A 19,231-nucleotide genomic window follows, 5' to 3' on the forward strand; every position below is an offset into this window, starting at 1 on the left:
GTTCTTTTGAAGAATGACACTTAATATTTTATTTTACACAAATGTTCCCAATTGATCAGTTCAGCTCTGTAAACCACGAGAACCGAACCACGGATTTTATAGTTTTAAGTCTGGAAACTTACTGCTTACCAATCTGGAAAAGATACGAACAGTAATAAGAGTGCAGGTCACAGTCAGTGCAACCTTGTGTATGGTATGTAAACAAACGAAGTGGTAATTCACATTCTTTTCCTTACAATATTGTTGTCAAGCGAATTTTAAAATTTACAAATGTGAATAAATGTTTTTCGTTTACTTGTTAATGTACGAAGCTTCTACAAATTGGACTCGATTTTTGCTGCTTTCTGCAACTTTTGAATTTGTTTGTTTGATGTGAAGCACAGTGGGCTATCCGTGCTCTGCCCATTTCGGGTATCGAAACACGGGTTCTAACGTTGTAGATTGGCAAACATACCGTTGTGCCACTCGGAGGCACAACATTTGAATAGTTGAAGCAACAAAGTTATCCTTAACGTAGAAGGAAGGGTAAGACATAATTAGATGCTTGTTGTTGTTGTTCTGAATCAAGCACAAAGTCAGACAATGCTCTGCTCACCACGAGTATCGAATCCCGGTTTCAAGCATTATAAGTCTGCAGACATACCGCTGTACCACTAGGGGGGTATCATTAGAAACGAACTCAGTGTTCAGTAAAACAATAAATTTATACAAAAATATTACAGAATCTATTATACTGTTTTCAGAAAAATCATCTAGAATATTATGCAATATTTTACAATGAATATTATGCAGTATTTTACAGTGAATATTATGCAGTATTTTACAATGAATATTTTGTTTTACAATTAATATTATGTAGTATTTTTACAATGAATATGTTGTTTTACAATGAATATTATGTAGTATTTTTACAATAAATATGTTGTTTTACAATGAATGTAAAACCGAACTTTTCGGTTAGTTACTTATCAAACACTCAAATGGTAAAACTTGACTTATTTTTTTCTGATAATCGCGTAAAACTAGAAGGATATCAATCTGCGCTGACCGTCTCCAATTTTAAGGTGATAAACTTGAAGGAAGGTAACTAGTCAGTAGCACCCTTCGCCATCTCTTGGACTACTCTAATCAAATAGTGGTATTTGACTGTCGCTCTTATAACGCACGTATGTCCACAAAGTGCGGAGAGCCATTTTGCGACAACGGGACGCAAACCATTACCTTAGGTTTCACAATGAAGCGCCCTATCCACTTGGCCTCCAGGTAACAAACAATTAGAAGAAAAAAAGTCATTTTAAAATAGTATATATGAAAATCATTCCTAATAAATACAAATGCTATACGACTGTATTAAAGATTGATCGTATTTTGAGCAAAATGTGAACATGGCACTCTATCTGGTTTATTTCGCTCAAAGCATTGAATGATGAAAATCATTTTACAGTAAAGCAAGCTTATGTGATAGAATATAGTCTTTTTCTGCATATTCAAGTTCCCATGTAATGTATAATTATTTGTGTGTGTGTGTGTGAGTGAGATGGGGGGGGGGTCAAAATGTGGCTTTGAACCTTTAAGCATCAAGCTCCGGATGTCATATAAATGCACATTTCATTAAAGTCAAATCAAATATGCTCGAAGGAAACAAGAAGTCTTATTAAAAAATATACCGATCATTCTTCACAAGGCAACTAGCTGCACTGGCATCCCTAGCAGTGAGTTTCTGTAATGTGAGACAGAAAAGAAAATAACACTAGAAAAGTTTGAAACTATTTCGGCTTACTCTTCTATTCTGTCTGTCTATTCGAACTTTCTCGAAGTATCGAAACATCTTACTTCAAGAAAACCATTTTGTTCAGATTTTATTGAAATGTAAAACAGTCTTAATGCACTTGACGATTGCTACGAGTTGGGAAAAGATATATTTCTATAGCTAAATGAATAAACCTAAAGTTCTAATTTATGAATATATTTCTATAGATAAATAAACCTAAAGTCCTGATTATATGTAGATATTTCTGTAGCTAAATGAATAAACCTAAAGTTCTAATTTATGAATATATTTCTATAGATAAATAAACCTAAAGTTCTAATTATATGTAGATATTTCTGTAGCTAAATGAATAAACCTAAAGTTCTAATTTATGAATATATTTCTATAGATAAATAAACCTAAAGTTCTAATTATATGTAGATATTTCTGTAGCTAAATAAATAAACCTAAAGTTCTAATTTATGAATATATTTCTCTAGATAAATAAGTCTGAAGTCCTGATTATATGTAGATATTTCTGTAGCTAAATAAGCCTAATGTTCTAATTGTATGTAAATATTTCACAAACTAGAAAGCATAATATTATATCAATTTTTTAGGTGTTTTTTTTTAGGGGTAACTATTCTGCCCACAAACAACTATAGTCGGTGCGTGGTACTAGGATCTGGAACGTTGGGAGCTACAGCATACGATCCCACACTGAACCTGTAGTTGATTTCTGATTAGTTATTCATCTATTGTTTTGATCGTGTCTGATAGACGGAACGTTACCAATGCTTTTTGTGTACTATGGCCTCAAGCATTTTCACTTTAAAATGACACCATTGGTACTTTTGTGTAAATGGAATAATTTTACACAGTCATGTTACAGTCTGCTCTCGCGATCGCGTAATCGTGGCGCGTAACAAAGATCTGTACTTTTTACGTACTTGTATGTATAAATACTTAACGAAAGTTCCCTCTATTAGAACTGTAACACAAACACGGTATTCTGCCGTACCGCAACTCATGTCCTCGGTACAATCTTATCGCAGGAATATAAGTTCAGACTTTTTTAACTTTTATTTTGTGAATCCACAAATACAGTAAAGAGGTTACTAATACAAACTTATAAAACACAGCTTTAACATTATTTCTGGGTAACTTTGAAAATTCCGGTAAGTATCATAAGCAAGCCACCTGCTACTAACCATGCAATTATCAAGACGAAATGTAAAGGTTTCATCTATTCTTTTCTTTCTTTCTATTTTTCTTTATCTCAGATAAAGACCGCTATAAACGATATCCGCCGGGACTTTCCCAATCATAACTTCCTAACAAAGGTCTTTGTTTCATGTCTGTTTTTGTTTCTATAAAGAAAAAAAATGTTGGTACTCGCTTTAGAATTAACTGAAACACAGCAAGTAGAAAATATAAATATGATCTTTAAATAAGTCATTTCGCATCAGCTGAACTTAATTTAAATTCGATATAGTAAAGTTTTATCCAATAAGAATCTCTTTCTCAAATGTATAAATTCAGGAATTAATATTTACGCGTAGTTCTGTATAAAGTATATAATACATTTCGGTCTACATATAACAGAGGTTGGACTTCGCGTTTTATACCGAGACAGCTTACACTGTGATTTAAAATAAAAGTATTTATTTATTTCTTAAAAAAAAAAGGAAGGCTTAGCCTGGTCAAGTGGTTAACGAGCCGCTCTGAGGATCTAAACCTCCGTAGTTCGCGCTCTTGTTACCTACGATATAAAAAAAAACAAATCTTTCTCCGAACTTTGAAGCTGTGCGTGCGTTATAAGAGTGGCAATAAAATCCCAGTATTCAATTACAGTAGTCCAAATATTGATGGTATTGACTAACTGCCTTCCTATCATTCAACAGCTTGTAGTGGCTAACGCAGATAGCCACCAAGTAGTTTTTGTGTTAGAATCCAACAAAACTAAGAAACTTGAAACAGTTCAACAGAAACCTGCCGTATTTTGATCGTCATACTGTTAATTTGCGTACGAAAGATTCAGTTGTACTTACACTGCGTGCTACTGTAAAACAAATTCCCAACTGCTAAGAATAATAATTAACACTTAAATATATTAAAGTAATTCAGCACCTGCAACTGTTATATCAGTCGATATAACATATGTAATTATTTACAACTGTAAGCCGCATTGATGTACACAATTAACATTTATACGTGTAACTTGTACACTGAATGAAAAATTGTAATTATTACTTACGGTAGTTAAGCGAGTTAGTGTTTTGTAATTCCTACTTACAATGTTAACGTTAGGTGACACAAGTTAACAACAATTAATAATATCTTAATACTACATGGTTAGGGCGCTGTGGGGCATTATAATGTGATGGTTAATCACACTATTCGTTATCAAAAGAGAAGTCCAAGAGTTGGAAGTAGGGATGATGACTAACTAGTATTGGCTAACCAGCTAGTCTTACACTGCTAAATTACGGACAGCTAACGCAGATAGCCCTTGTGTAGCTTCGTGCAAGCTTCAAAAATAAATAAACAGTACTGTGACACTTAACTAAGTGCGACACGTGAACATCTGTTAGTTACTAACTACTCCCTAATATAAAGCGAGGAATATATTAATCACTATTTATTGGTATTAGCTAAATAAAAAAGTAACTTATGGCTGTAAAAATAAACTAAGATTTGTAACCATAGTTTATTTCCTAAATAAATGGCGAATCAATAACTGGAGTTATCACTTTGTGTTCGTAAAATAATTTACATCAAACAAGTTTACGTTAATATATTCAATACACTTTGAAGATTTTAAACAGCGTAAAATATATTACAGAACAACAAGTTTAATCCCCCACGCGTCCAAGACAATAATTCCCATCTTAAACAGAAGACCACATGACCAAAGCAACAACTGAATATATCGAAAATGACCAATTTAACTTTAAAAAAATGCTGTGTCACAGGAGAGACAATCACAAGGTCCTCGTAGAGAGAAACTTGGAACACAAGTAGGATGGATTTTTTTTCTTGTTTCGTCGACTTTGAAAATCATCTGACAGAAGTTGCTGATTCTAGCTAATGAAAACACTGATAAAAATAGAGGTGGATTGGAGAGACCAACAGATGATAAAAGGTTGTACTTGAGTCAAAGGTGTTATAAGAGTTGTTGAAGGAATATAAGATGACGCAACAATTTCGCGAGTTATAAGACAAGACTGCATACTTTCACGTCTGTTGTCTAATAGTTATGCAGAAACAATTTTTGAAGCAGCGTTGGAAGGTCTAGAAGAAGGTGCAACAGTAGAAAGTCATCCACCCATGTTTGGAAAGTTCGCAGATGATGAGGCACTTGTGTCAGACACAAAAGAAGGTTTACAACACCTTAAAAATCTGGGTACAACAGCTGCTAATTCTAAAATGAAAGGCAATATAAACAGAAGTGTTGAAGATTTAGATACCCCGAGGTACTATGGAAATCACAACAGATCCCCCAAAACTGGAAAAAACTTAGAAGATTCAGATATGTTGACAGCATACTGAAATCAGATGTAAAAGGCTCATAAGAAGCGAAAGATGAGTAACAGCGGCAAAAGAATCCTTTAATAAGAGGGTGGATGTGTTTCTTATAGCAAAGCCACATCGGGCTATCTGCTGAGTCCACCGAGGGGAATCGAACCCTGATTTTAGCGTTGTACTTTAACAAGAGGAAAAAAAAGTACTAGCAACTCCACTATCATAGAAACTAAGGAAAAGACGGTTGAACCTATTTTGTCGCTGAAACGTGGATAATTATGAATGAAAATGTAAGTTGCGATTTGGTTGTTGTTAAGCACAAAGTTACACAATAGGATGTCTCTGCTCCGCCTTCTACGGGTATCGAAGCTCGATTTCTAATGTCTTAAGCTTGCATGTTTACCTCTGAGCTATTGGGGAAAGGCGGAAATTTAAGGCGCTAGAGAGTTTCGAGATTTTGGTGAGAATAATAATGGAAGAGGATCAGTTTGACAGAAGAAAATCGAACGAAGATGTTCACCCAAGAAAGGAAGAGAAAAGATATGATGCATACTGCGAGGTGAAACTTTGTTAGAGGTCGTGTTAAAAGGACGCATAAAAGGAAATCCACCACAAGGTAGAAGAAGAAAGACATTACTGAATGAGCAGTGGCAGTTCTAAACAACTCGAGGAAAACAGTTCAATACTGGACGTTGTGCTCAGTCACAGACCTGTTCTAGGATAGAGCACCGATTAGATTATATTTACTCATTTTAAAAGTAATTTACGATTATTGATTGATTATTTGGAATTAAGCACAAAGATACACAATGGGCTATCTATGCTCTGCCCATCACGAGTATCGAAACCGGGTTTCTAGCTGTGCGAGTCCACAGACATGCCGCTGTGGAACTAGGGAACAAGTAATTTATGTCTGAATTTACTACACATCAGTTTATATCTAGAAAAGTTACAGCAGGTAAATTTATCACATTACTATGCGATATATTTTCAGATTTTCAAACAAGGAAAAGAAGTTGTAAAATATAAATCACAGTTCTCTCATGATGATGTTTATGTCCATAATGCTGAAATAATTATTTTATGTTCTTCAAAATTCTAAGGGAAATAAAGGAATGACGTTGTAAAGTGAAAACAAACTTGAAATTCGCAGTCATTCGAATAAGTGTTTTAACATTTATATTTACGTGAAATACCTGTTATCATTCTCTCAGGTAAACTTACAGCAAGATGTTACACATACCCTTTCAGACTAATAATCGTCTACTGAAATACACTACGATAATTGGAAGAGTACTGGAAGTAGAACCTCGATTCAAAGGAACAAAAAACAGTAACATCAAGTAATAATTTGTGTATCCAGTTCGAGGTGTTTGTTTCCTTCTTCTAACGCACAAAGCAACAAAATGGGCTATCCGTTTGCCTACTGTAAATTGAAAGCCTATTCGTAGCGTTGCAAACCCTCAGACTCACCGCTGAGGTACAGGTGGTGGTGGTGGTGGGAGGTATCTCTGATATTTCATGTTTCTCAAATTATTTGTTTGTTTAGCGAAAAGCTATATTTGGGTATGTGCTATTTACACCGGGTAAAATGAATTTCCTTTGTTTGTTTTTGTTTACGTTATAAGTCTGTGTATTCAAAAGATATCCGAATATATGACATTTAATCAATGCTTCGTCATAAACTTATGATCCTCCTCTAAAGTAGATAAGAAAAAATGAACTTGGGGTAGTATGGAAGAACACGTTATGCATGGTTTTATTATCATCCACATATAAATTTCATATTTCTTCCTATGTATCGTTAGATCGATATTACTGCCTAGATGCACATATATATCATTTGTGTGTGGTAATCCGGACAACAGGGAATAATAAAGTTTATATTCTTGTCACCTCCTGGAACTTTTCTTTCCCGGACAAGAAGATAAAAGGCTCTTAAACAAATAAAAAATCGCAACTAAAATATGTACATTTTCTTCACATCTAAGAATACGGAAGCTTAAAGTATAACTTTTTGTGTTTGAAAATATCTGTATTGACTGTTCAATTGGTTCAAGTGATGTGCTGCTATATGAACCTATAGATAGCGTGTTTTTCATTTATTTAGAAAGTTTTGGCAGACTGTTATTGTTGTTGTTTTGAATTAAGCACAAAGCTACACAATGAACTATCTGTGCTCTGCCCACCACGGGTATCAAAACCAGGATTTTAGCGTTTTTAGTCCGCAGACATACCGCTGAGCTACTGGGGGGCTTGGCAAACCGAATAATGACGTTATACAAACTAAACCATTCACAGAAAAAAAAACAAAAAATTACCGTAGTGATAAGTCCCAACGTTCTGAGTGTCTTATAGACTACCAGTGTTAATAAATACTGAAATAACAGATATAACAAAATAATCAATGATCTTCCAAAGGTTAAAATCAAATGCATTAAGTAACAGAGCTAGAGTAGCGTAAACTCATAAAACCATAAAATGCGGCTTTTCTAAGGCAATTTCCCTATTTCTTTAAATACAAAAGAATTCACTGCAGGTACCAGACCCAAAGTGTGTTTGTGTGTTTTTCTTATAACAAAGCCACATTGGGCTACCTGCTGAACCCACCGAGGGAAATCAAACCCCTGATTTTTCGTTGTTAATCCGTAGTCCGTAGACATACCGCTGTACTAGCGAGGGGAGTCCTTCTTCGGTCATCGTTACGTTCACAAAGAAAAGAAAGAGATAAATGACCGATAGCTGACCACATGTTTGAAGGCGGTTGTGTAATTGAGTGTAGAAATGCAGAGTTACCTCCTCTACATAGTGTTTTCTCTACCCATACCAGCCGTTTTTTACATATATAATTTTTTTTTCCTACAAGTAAGTTTTCTCGTCATCATGGATTACCTCTCATGCTTACCGTTAACCAAGAAAGTGGTTAAAACAAGATTTTCAAGTTGATGACTGAACCAGCAAATGGAGAAAATGGACTCATGTAATGTTTAAGACCACATGTTGCTATATTATGTTTCATTACTCAAGTTTACCATTACGATGTAACTTTCATTACTTCTCTCAATTCTACAGAATGAATCTCTGTAAACAATGATCAAGTCAATATTCTTATACCAGCATTCCCTCTGTTAAATTAGTACTTACTAAAAAAGAACCAATGAGTTAAGTTTTAAATAAATAGTGTTGTTGATTGAAATTAAGCACAAAACTTCACAATGGGGTCTCTGTGCCCTGCTCACCAAGGCTATTGGAGCCCGGTTTCAAGCGGTGTGAGTCCGCAGACATACCGCTGTGCCACTGGGGTCTAACATAAGTAAGATACAGTTAATGACTCCACTGGGTGTGTTCAAACGTAAAGTGAATATTTGATATACTTTCCACAACAATAGAATCAGGCCTAACATGTTTGTTTGTTTATAATTTCGCGCAACGCTACACGAGGGCTATCTGTGCTAGCCGTCCCTAATTTAGCAGTGTAAGACTAGGGGGAAGGCAGCTAGTTATCACCACCTACCGCCAACTCTTGAACTACTCTTCTACCTACGAATAGTGGGATTGACTGAAACATTATAAGACTCTCACGGCTGAAGGGGCGAGCATGTTTGGTATGACGGGGATTCGAACCTGCGGCCCTCAGATTACGAGTCGAACGCCTTAACCCACCTCATCATGCTGGGCCTGACCTAACATGTACGAAAAGGATAAAATACAAAATAATAAATCTCTATTTTGTTAGTACAATAATTTTTTTATGTCTGTACAAATATTTTGCTTCGTACTTTACTGGTCGTAGCAAATTGACAAAACAAATGTTTAAAACATCATAAGTACAATGTTACAACCATCGAGTTTCAGATCATAGTTTTAGTTTCCGTAGCTCCCATATCAGAAGTATATTTAGATATGAACGTGAATATAATATGACATTAAGCCTCGAGCAATCCGTTTAACACCTACTCTTTTTTCAGAATAAATACATTTAGCTTTTTTTGTCAACCCTGGCCTGCATAGCCAGGTGCGTTAAGGCGTTCGACTCGTAATCTGAGAAGCTGGTTCGAATTCCCATCACACAAACATGCTCGCCCTTTCAGCCGTAGGGACGTTATAATGTGACAGTCAATCCAACTGTTCATTGTTAAAAGAGTAGCCCAAGAGTTGGCGGTGGTTGGTGAAGACTAGCTGCCTTCCCTCTAGTCTTACACTGCTAAATTAGGGACGGCTAGCGCAGATAGCCCTCTAGTAGCTTTGCGCGAATTTCAAAACATTAATCTTAATTTTGCCCCCCAGTGGCTCAGCGGTATGTCTGCGGACTTACAACGCTAAAAAACCAGATTTCGATACCCGTGGAGGGCAGAGCACAGATAGCCCATTGTGTAGCTTTGTGCTTAATTCAAAAAAACAAAAAAACAACAATTGTCGACCCTAGTGGTCAAAAAACACATAATTGCAAACAGCTTTTATCATGTTTCAAAAGTATTCGATTCTTATTTGATGATTTAAACCAGATATTTTGTGTTCAATTTTTGTCGCCTTCCCAAATATAACTATAATAAAAACTTAGACTATATCCGTTTTCATTATTCAACACTCCTGGTAACCAAACCAAATTCTGTCTTCATTTGTTTAAAAAGTAGAGTTTTGGGGATTTTAAAAGCAAAACAACCAATAGTTTCTGTTTGTAATTGCTTTTAAAGCAAAACATACAACAGATTGTTGTCTTCGATTGTGTAAAACTGGAGTTGTTTTAAAGCAAACGTTTCTTTATTCTTCAATCTTTATTTACTTATCAAAAATAAAAACGTGTGTCGTACCTTTCTTTTGTATTTATCATGTATAAGTTTCAAGAGGAATGAATGTTTTCAATATTTCGCGCTAAGTGGTTGTAGTACTATTGTCTTCTTAAACGTTTTTATCTTCAACAACTCTAGCACATCATAAAACAGACCAATGCTTATACTATAGTACCAGTACACGAAAGCACAATTAATGTTTAGCTGGTTTAAATATTAGATCTCTGTCCATACCAGGATCACAAACATATAGATGTCTTATGGCGTTTTGTCCTTGTTTTTTCCTTTGTGCCGGCTTATTTAATTTTGAGCTAATGAAACTTGTTTTTGAGCTTTTGCGTTCTGTAGTTTCATTGATCGTAAGATGAGCAAATCTTAAACAAAGTTTAGTTTTCCTAGGTTTTTTCTTTCAAATCTTCACATTATTACCTTGACATTGGTATTCCTTGCGAATCCGTTCAATTTAATTAAATTTAAAATCTGTATTAAGTGAAACCAATCTTTATGACATAAAAACAATCCTAAGTTACTGGGTAATGACATTTTGTATGAGATAACTAAACAAATACTTCTAAGTCAAATCCAGAACAGTTGATATTTAGTTCTCACCAACTCTGTAAAATCGCAAGTAAAATGATTTGCGGACAAATCTATTTAAAACTCAAGAATCTACAATTCCAAAACAAGTGAGCTGATAACACTGAAACGAAATATTAAATAGATAGAATTTCAAGCTAAATTACCTCACTTCAGCCAACATCCTGTCAGATGTATTTTACAGTCTTACATAACAGAGTTACGAGTACTTCAAACATTCAGCTACATGTTAGAATCGTCATCAAAGTTTCTCTGGCGTACTTCTAAAGGAAAACAAGCTTTGAATAATAGTAATAATAAAGTTGTGTGTTGTGCTACCTGTACCAAAATATACAACTATTTTTATTGGTTGTTTGTCTAATGTTAAGCAGAAAGCTACACAATGGGCTATCTGTGCTCTGCCCACCACAGGTATCGAAATCCGCTTTTTGCGTTGTAAACCCGCAGATATATACTATTATTCTTGCTCCGTAGCGGTGGTAATTTGTTGAAAGACTGGATCGCTTTATCTTTCACAGCAGTTTCTAGCTATTTATTTGTAATACTCCTCACTTGTAACAGTTGAAACACAGACAACCTCAGCGACTATGAAATAAAAACTTTATTCTCGCTAGTAATTGGCAAGTCGAATTTCGAATATACAAAAACCATAAATAGCCTGAGGTCCGAATAATGGTATAATGTTCAGCCATACAGCTGGTAGGATAGTAAAACCAGATGTCAAAAACAGCAAGGAATGATCAAGATCACGTGCTGAGTGGAACGCCGCGGTGATTCACGAGATTGGGGGAAAACCCAGTAGCGCTTATGGTCAGTTTCAACTGTCTTTACCACAGCCTGCAAACAAAAGCGTCAGTTTTTTATGTCTGTATGACCGTGTTTGTGCACTGTCTTGTCAAGGAGCCTTAATGCTGGGAAAGTATGAACCTTATTATCACAATAATCATTGAAGTTTGATATTAAATAAATGTATACAAGAATTATGTTAATTTGTGGATGACCAAATAAAAGGGACCATTTTAAAATTGTAGTCGTTTTATAATCACCATAAAAGGATACTAAACAATAAACGCTAATATACAAAGAGTGAATGAAGTAATATACTTTACCTCTTGACAGGGAAGCTCGGAAGGAGAATATGAACATACGTCAACGACGGCACATATTAATTAAAACAAAGCCTGATAGTGTAAAACGTAGCAACATAGTTAGAAAACAAGCCAGTGACGATGAACAATGTAAAAAAAAGATACACTGATTCCATATGGTCTTTTACACATTTCACACATCAAAATATACACAGAACCCAGTCAGGATGAACAATTAAGAAAAATATACACTGACTCCATATGATCTTTTATAACTTTCATACAAAGAATATACACTATTATCCTTACCTCTTAGCTAATGATAGACAAGTGAGGTCATTTAACGTTTCCAGAAAATTGTTTAACAATTTTCTTCAGATCATTAAATGAACAGCTCTCCATCTGGTTAGGAAGAAAAAGGACCGGCACACGCCAAGGCCGGATAGCCAGTAAAATAGCTGACACTATACACCAGGGCTCGTGACCGTCACCAGCGAGATACACCTTTCTCTCGACTGACGCTCTACCCGTCATAATACAAACACCGCACGCGCGAGACCAGACATCATGGCGCTGAAAAATCAATGACTCGGCTCGCTTTGTTGCCAAGGCAACAGTTGTACATACATCCGTTCAAAAGTGGTGATGTCATCCGTCCATTCTAGCTTGGCAAGCAGCTGATCTTGGGATCCCACGGTAACAGAAAACGGTTTTATACGAAACTCTTTACTTCAACTTTGTCATAGGACTTTAAAGTTATGTTTCACATGTGTATCCGAAATCCATATGAAAATTTGTGTTGCGCACACGCATGTTGTTTTGTAGTACAAAGACACATTCAAACTCAGAATTATTGTTCTGTTGTCTAACCGAACGAATAAACAATAAACTTCCTTATCAGAACATTCAAACTTATTAGTAACGAATCATAACAAAAAAAAAAGTCATAATTCGTAAACATGTCTTAGTTTTTTTTTTTTTTTGCATACAGGAAAAATATTTAAAGACTTTAATCATATAAATTTTTTATAAAACCTTTACGAGGGCCCCGGCACGGCCAGGTGAGCTAAGGCGATCCACTTGTAATCTGAGGGTCGTGGGTTTGAATCCCCGTCACATCAGACATGTTCACCCTTTTAACCGTGGGGCGTTATAATGTGACGGTCAATCCCACTATTCGTTGGTAAAAGAGTAGCCCAAGAGTTTCCGGAGGGTGGTGATGACTAGCTGCCCTCCCTCTAGTCTTACACTACTAAATTATGGACGGCTAGCGCAGACAGCCCTCGTGTAGCTTTGCGCGAAATTGAAAAATAAACAAAACCTTTACGAGAAAGCCTGTTCCTCTTCAATCACTATACACTTGGGAACCTTGTATTCTAAAACAGGTTTAATAAGTTTATTCTGATGAATAGGTAAAATACATCGTGATAAAAGTAATACATCTAACATGCATACAAACAGACCAGCTAATAGTGGCTTCCTCCAGGTGTTACGGGTTATTAACCCAACATAAAAAGTTCAGTGGAATCGAGACGATTTATAAGTGGGTTCTATTGTCAGCAAGGCACCAGGACAACTGTTATGAAAAAGTACATGCGCCTTGCCACTGTAGGTGGTCGATGTTTGATGAATTGACAAATGTTCTAACAGGAGTCGGATTGTCACTGGAGGTTTTCTGTACAGCTGCACTCTGTCAGTCTTATGCGAACGATTAGATTTTTTTTTTTTTTTTTACATAAGAAGAAATCCCTGTAATAATAATAATGTTTATATGCTGTCTGTACGAGTTACACAAATCCGATTTTTTAAAACATTAAACAAGCGAGTAGTGTGTTCATTTTAAATGCTTTTTCGTGTGTGATATTTCATAAAATACATACAAAACGGTTAAAATTTAATCTGCTGTTAATTATGTACCACGATTAATTTTAAACAAATCGTTCTGTCTCTTTTTCTTTAGGCTCTCCTGTGTTTGGCCTATTTTGGACAAAAATGGTAGAGAGAGTTGAAAGGAAATACTCAACAATTGTTGCAGATATCCCTCGTGTATTTTTGCGCTATCCGTCTATAATTTAAAATTTTACAGTGTAAGACAAGAGAGAAAGCATCTAGTCATCACCTCCCACCGCCAACTCTTAGGCTACTTTGTTAACAACTAATTGTGGGATTGACCATAACTTTATAACAACTCCATGGATGAAAGGACAAGCATGTTTTGGTGTGACAGAGACTCTCAGATAGCGAGTCGAGCGCCCCAACCACCTTACCATGACGGGCCTACTCAACAATTAGCATAACATTCTTCTTACAGTGATTCAACCATGTTTTTCTTTCCTACTTTTAATGGTTTCCACAGTAACAAAATAAAATTACGTGGTATTCAGGTTACAATGATTTCTGACAGACAAGCTACACGTTGTCTGCAATAACCAGTAGATGAACACTAACAATGAAGAAATTTGTTGTTTGTTATTAAGCACAAAGCTACACAAATGGCTCTATGTGTTCTGTCCACTGCGGGTATCGAAACCCAGTTTCAAGCGTTGTACTTCCGCAGAAATACCGCTGTGCTACTTATTGGGAGGCACTATCCAAGTGAACAAAACATTTATGTCATAAACGGATTTGGCACTTGGTTTTACGTACACTGTTCATTCTTGAATATCGTGCACAGCTACACGAGGGATATCTGAGATACCTATCCCCATGTTTGAAGTGATAGACCAGAGAAAACGTAGCTAGTCAACAGCACACACCGCCAACTGTTGAGCTACTTTTTTCCAACAAAAGATGCTCGGCATGGCCAAGTGGTTAAGGCAGTCGACTCGTAATCTGAGTATCGCGGGTTCGAATCCCAGTCACACTAAACATGCTCGCCCTTTCACCCATGGAGGCGTTATAATGTGACAGTCAATCCCACTATTCGTTGGTAAAAGAGTTGCCCAAGAGTTGGCGGTGAGTGGTGATGACTAGCTGCCTTCTCTATAGTCTTACACTGCAAAATTAGGGATGGCTACCGCAGATAGCCCTCGTGTAGTTTTGCGCAAAATTCAAAACAAACAAAACCAACAAAAGATGGGATTGCTTGTTACATTACAACGACCCACAGCTAAATCCAGTAGAATATTCACTGATGGGATTCGAACTTGCGGCCCGAAAATTACGAGTCGAGTGCCCTAAGTACCAGGCCATACAAGGTACTGCTTTAGGTGAAAAACTTTAAATTTTCTACTACGAGTAAAATACATTTACAATTCGTGTATCTTGTTCTCAATATTTAAGCCTATTTCTTTATAATATATTACCATAAGAACTATTTTAAAACTGTCAATATTCGGTTTCATAAAAGGAATTCCAGTGAAAACTTGGTATTTTTTATGTTCATGTGGTTATTATCATCATACATTCGGATGAACAGACGAAATAAAATGTCTTTAAACGACCAACAGTACTTGAGAACACTTTAAAAATGTACGAAATTATTTTCAGCAAGTGTAGGATTAATTAATTATAAAAGTGAATAACGTGACATTTCAAATATTTATAATTGTATTTATGTCAGATTACAGTGCTTTGTTTCTATGTCGTCTGTATCCCAGGTATAAAACGATCTACTTATAAAAAACGATACAGTGAAATTAGTCTTTAATATTGCAAATATCAAGATGGCATCAAGCACAATGTCTCTGTAGTCCACTGTCGCACAACTGCCTTTGAAAGAGATACTGGCTCGTTGTCATTTAAAGCATACATAACTAAGAAAAATTACACACACATAAAAACGAGTTAAATTAAGTTATTGCTTTTTTTATTTTTCAGAATTGAATAGTAATATTTTATTTCCAAATGTTTTCTATTAACAGAACAAGACGTCGGTTTGTTAGGGTTAGGAAACAGGCCGCGTTTTCACTTTTATCAATCATTAAAGAAGTGCCCTAGAGGCTGGTTGAAAATAAAAAAATATCTGAAAAGAGAAATATATATAATTTTAAAGCACAATACTCGGTACCAGTAACTTGCATTTCGAAATGGACGAGTACCAAAATTTTAACAATCATGTAAGAGGAAACCGAATTTTACATTTTCTCTGGATTTAGTATTTATGAGCCAGATTTGGGTTTATTTTTTACCTGAGAACTTAAAGCCTAAACGTAAACGATGTCATTTAAAAAAATTGAAATTTCTCAATAAATATGAAAATAGTTATATATTCCTTCACACAAAAATAAAATAAAATAAAAAAATGCGTTGGTGGAACTTGCATACATTTACGAACTTACAACGTTATTATCCATCCATGTTCTGGCTGCAGAGGTGGACACAGCACATATAGCTCATTGTGTAGCTTTCGCTAAAACAATAATACAACGAACTTCTCAAAATTATCATTAAAATTTCTTATCCAGCACTGATCTTTCAGCTTCAATGTGTGTCTAAGACTGTAGTAAAATCTGAACGTAAACAAAACACATCATGCACAAATTGACAAAACTGAAACCCTCAGACAAACAAAGCGAAAGAAAATCAAGAAAAAGAACTAAGTTGGGCTATTTTCTATGCTGAAATCTACTTGTACACAAACGTAAAAAACGTGATATTCTATCAACTGGATTTCTCGTAGTTTCACACAAGTCATGATCCTTGAAAAAGCAACGATCGAACGGACTTCTGTTTCGTGTGTATCTTCTTTAAAGAACGAAATAAAAATATGTAAACCAATAACAATTATTTATGCTCCAGGGAAGTACGCACTATTACATAATTATTTCCACATGCGCATAATTTTAACTAGATTTTATCTTAAAACTGCTCCGCTGATCATTCATTTATCAATGCACAACTTCCATGCTTGTCATTACAATATTCATAAGAGAATCTCATATGAAAGGTGTAACATTTTTGTCACGTAGAATTCAATTTTTATTGGTCCGAACTGTAACACGTAAAAAAGTCCTCAACTTAACTGTTTCGTTAAATCACTATACATATTTTCTATGAACAGCGTAGTTGCAAATCCTTTCATTCAGTGTTATTTACTGTTGTTATTTTTTAAAGCGTAAAGTTACGCGACTAGCAATATGTGTTCTGCCAACCACGACTACAGTGTGATTTATCCGCACAAATTCTGCAGTCATTTTTATATTACTCATATATTATACTAATTTTCTGCAAAGTATTTTGGAAGCGTTTCTCTAACACGAACACACACTTTAATTGAGAAATAACTTACAACATGCTTTTACAACACCAAATAGAAACTACTTACGATTATATATTAAAATGTCTCGAATGTGTGTGTGGGTGCTGTATTAGGTTGGTACAGTTCTGAAAACATGGTCTTACTTAATCTCCATAAAGACATATTCCACAAATCGGTTGTAGTAGTTGCAGTGAAACCGGCTTTATAAGTAGCAATAGTTCCACCGAACGATTTTGAACACACCTTTCTACAGTGTAATGACCACATATAGATCTGTTTGCACACAACGAAATCACACTGACTCTTGTCACAAAACGTTTTGGTTAAATAGAAAAAAAGCTTTTAAAAATTACGTACACGGAAAAAGCGTTCTACGATGCATTCAGAAACATATGCTGCTGTAACATAGTTATGGCTCAATGGGAAAATTTCATTGTTTGCTTAACGAATGCAAGCACCCGAACACAAGCGGTGACGTCATCATGCATTCATTTCTACATAATTAGTTCGTAATATTTGATACTGATAATTCGAAAAATACAAAAATACCGTTTAATTTATTAGAAATTAATTTAGTTTCCGTTTACTTTTGATTCATTTCACCGATAATATCATTCATGAAGCTTCGTGGTAAATGGAATCAAAGAACATGAAATAGACCATTCTAACAACAGATCTTAATACCAGAGATATAAACATAAAGGAACATATGTGATCGCTGCGCTTGTTTTGTTGTTATCAACTGATGATGCCATGCTGACGTACAGATGGTGAAGTGTATAACGACGTTAAGTTTTTTGTTTTTTTCAGGCATCGTTTCTAGTTGCTTCGATATTCAATGATTAATGTGTACTGATAAGTAGTAATGAATCACGTGAAAAAAGGAAATATAAGGTCCTTGCTATGAAAATGGTATTACGATATGCAGAAGATAAAATTACCGTGCGTCGTTTCGTTTCATGATCATTAAGGACGCAATTAGTTTCTGTACTTTAGTAAAAAAAGAAAGTAAAAAATATAGAGGCATTGCCTAATATATATGAATCATAAAAGAGAGCCACAAATAAGTGGGTAAGACCACTAAATAATATATATGAATCATAAAAAACAGCTAGAAATAAGGTTGTAAGACCATTGAATAATATATATAAATCAGAAGGGAGAGCTAGAAATAAGGGGGTAAGACCACTGAATAATATATATAAATCAGAAGAGAAAATTAGAAATAAAGTGGTAAGACCACTGAATAATATATATCAATCAGAAGAGAGAGCTAGAAATAGTGGTAGGAGCACTGAATAATATATATAAATCAAAGAGAAACCTAGAAATAAGGGGTAAGACCACTGAATAATATATATAAATCAGAAGAGAGAGCTAGAAATAAGGTGGTAAGACCACTGAATAATATATATAAATCAGAAGAGAAAATTATAAATAAAGTGGTAAGACCACTGAATAATGTATATATATCAGAAGAGAGAGCTAGAAATAAGGGGTAGGAGGGCTGTCTAGGATACAGAAATCAGAATAGGAAAATTAAAAAAAAGGGAATCCTGGAAGATTTTTTAGCTAAAGTTCGAGTCTTTTTTCAATTTAATTCGCTGAATCTGTAAATGAATCTGGTCCTACTATATTTTTGTTTTAAATATTCATTTAAAGTTTGTACCTATAATGTGTATATTTTACATGTTAAATGTTGATACAAATCCTATTAATTTACCAAATGCGCCACTTAACATAAATAAACCTTAATCGTTTTATTAATGTGTGCATTATGACTCAGTAAGGCGTATGAGGACTTCATTAAAATCGCTGTTTTATCAGGTACTTTGACAGGAACATGTGCTGCTATAGACAAGTAATCAATAAAGTAATTTTTTGTTAAAGTAAGTTGACTTATTAATTGTCAGGTATAATATATACATATAAATATGTTTGAAATACATAAACAAATAAAACTAACTTTTCACCCATTAGAACTATCAATGTTTAAGTCTACTGTGAGTACTACCAACAACTAACTGTTCTCGATCGCACAATGTACACCTAGCAGTTACCGAAAAAAATGCAGTGGTCGTATCAGAGCGATGAAATTAGGCTTAACATGTGTGCTTGATATTCGTACTGTTACAAAAATCTGAGCAAATGACTCGTATAAATTTACAACCGTGTAATTAGTTTGATGCTTTAAATGTAATAAAAATGAATCGTCACAAACGGTTCTGGAACATTGCACTGTAAATACAAGCATTACTGCGTTTGTTGTAATGGAACTTGC

The 19,231-nt window shown here is 35.0% G+C and overlaps 1 protein-coding gene across 11 annotated transcripts in view; it reads right to left on the reverse strand.

Moving 5' to 3' along the window:
* LOC143252370 (uncharacterized protein CG43867-like) overlaps positions 1-19,231 on the reverse strand; it is a 409,800-nt gene that overhangs the window by 164,875 nt on the left and 225,694 nt on the right. Inside the window, exon 1 of one of the 11 annotated variants that reach the window (XM_076504377.1) lies at positions 12,060-12,261. The exons of the other annotated variants lie outside the window; for them this stretch is intronic. The gene's annotated coding sequence lies outside the window, so the exon portion shown is untranslated. Of the gene's footprint in view, positions 1-12,059; positions 12,262-19,231 lie in introns of those variants that run through there. 11 annotated transcript variants of the gene reach the window in all.

Source organism: Tachypleus tridentatus, chromosome 6, assembly GCF_004210375.1.
Source record: "Tachypleus tridentatus isolate NWPU-2018 chromosome 6, ASM421037v1, whole genome shotgun sequence".
In the NCBI taxonomy this organism is placed as follows: domain Eukaryota; kingdom Metazoa; phylum Arthropoda; class Merostomata; order Xiphosura; family Limulidae; genus Tachypleus; species Tachypleus tridentatus.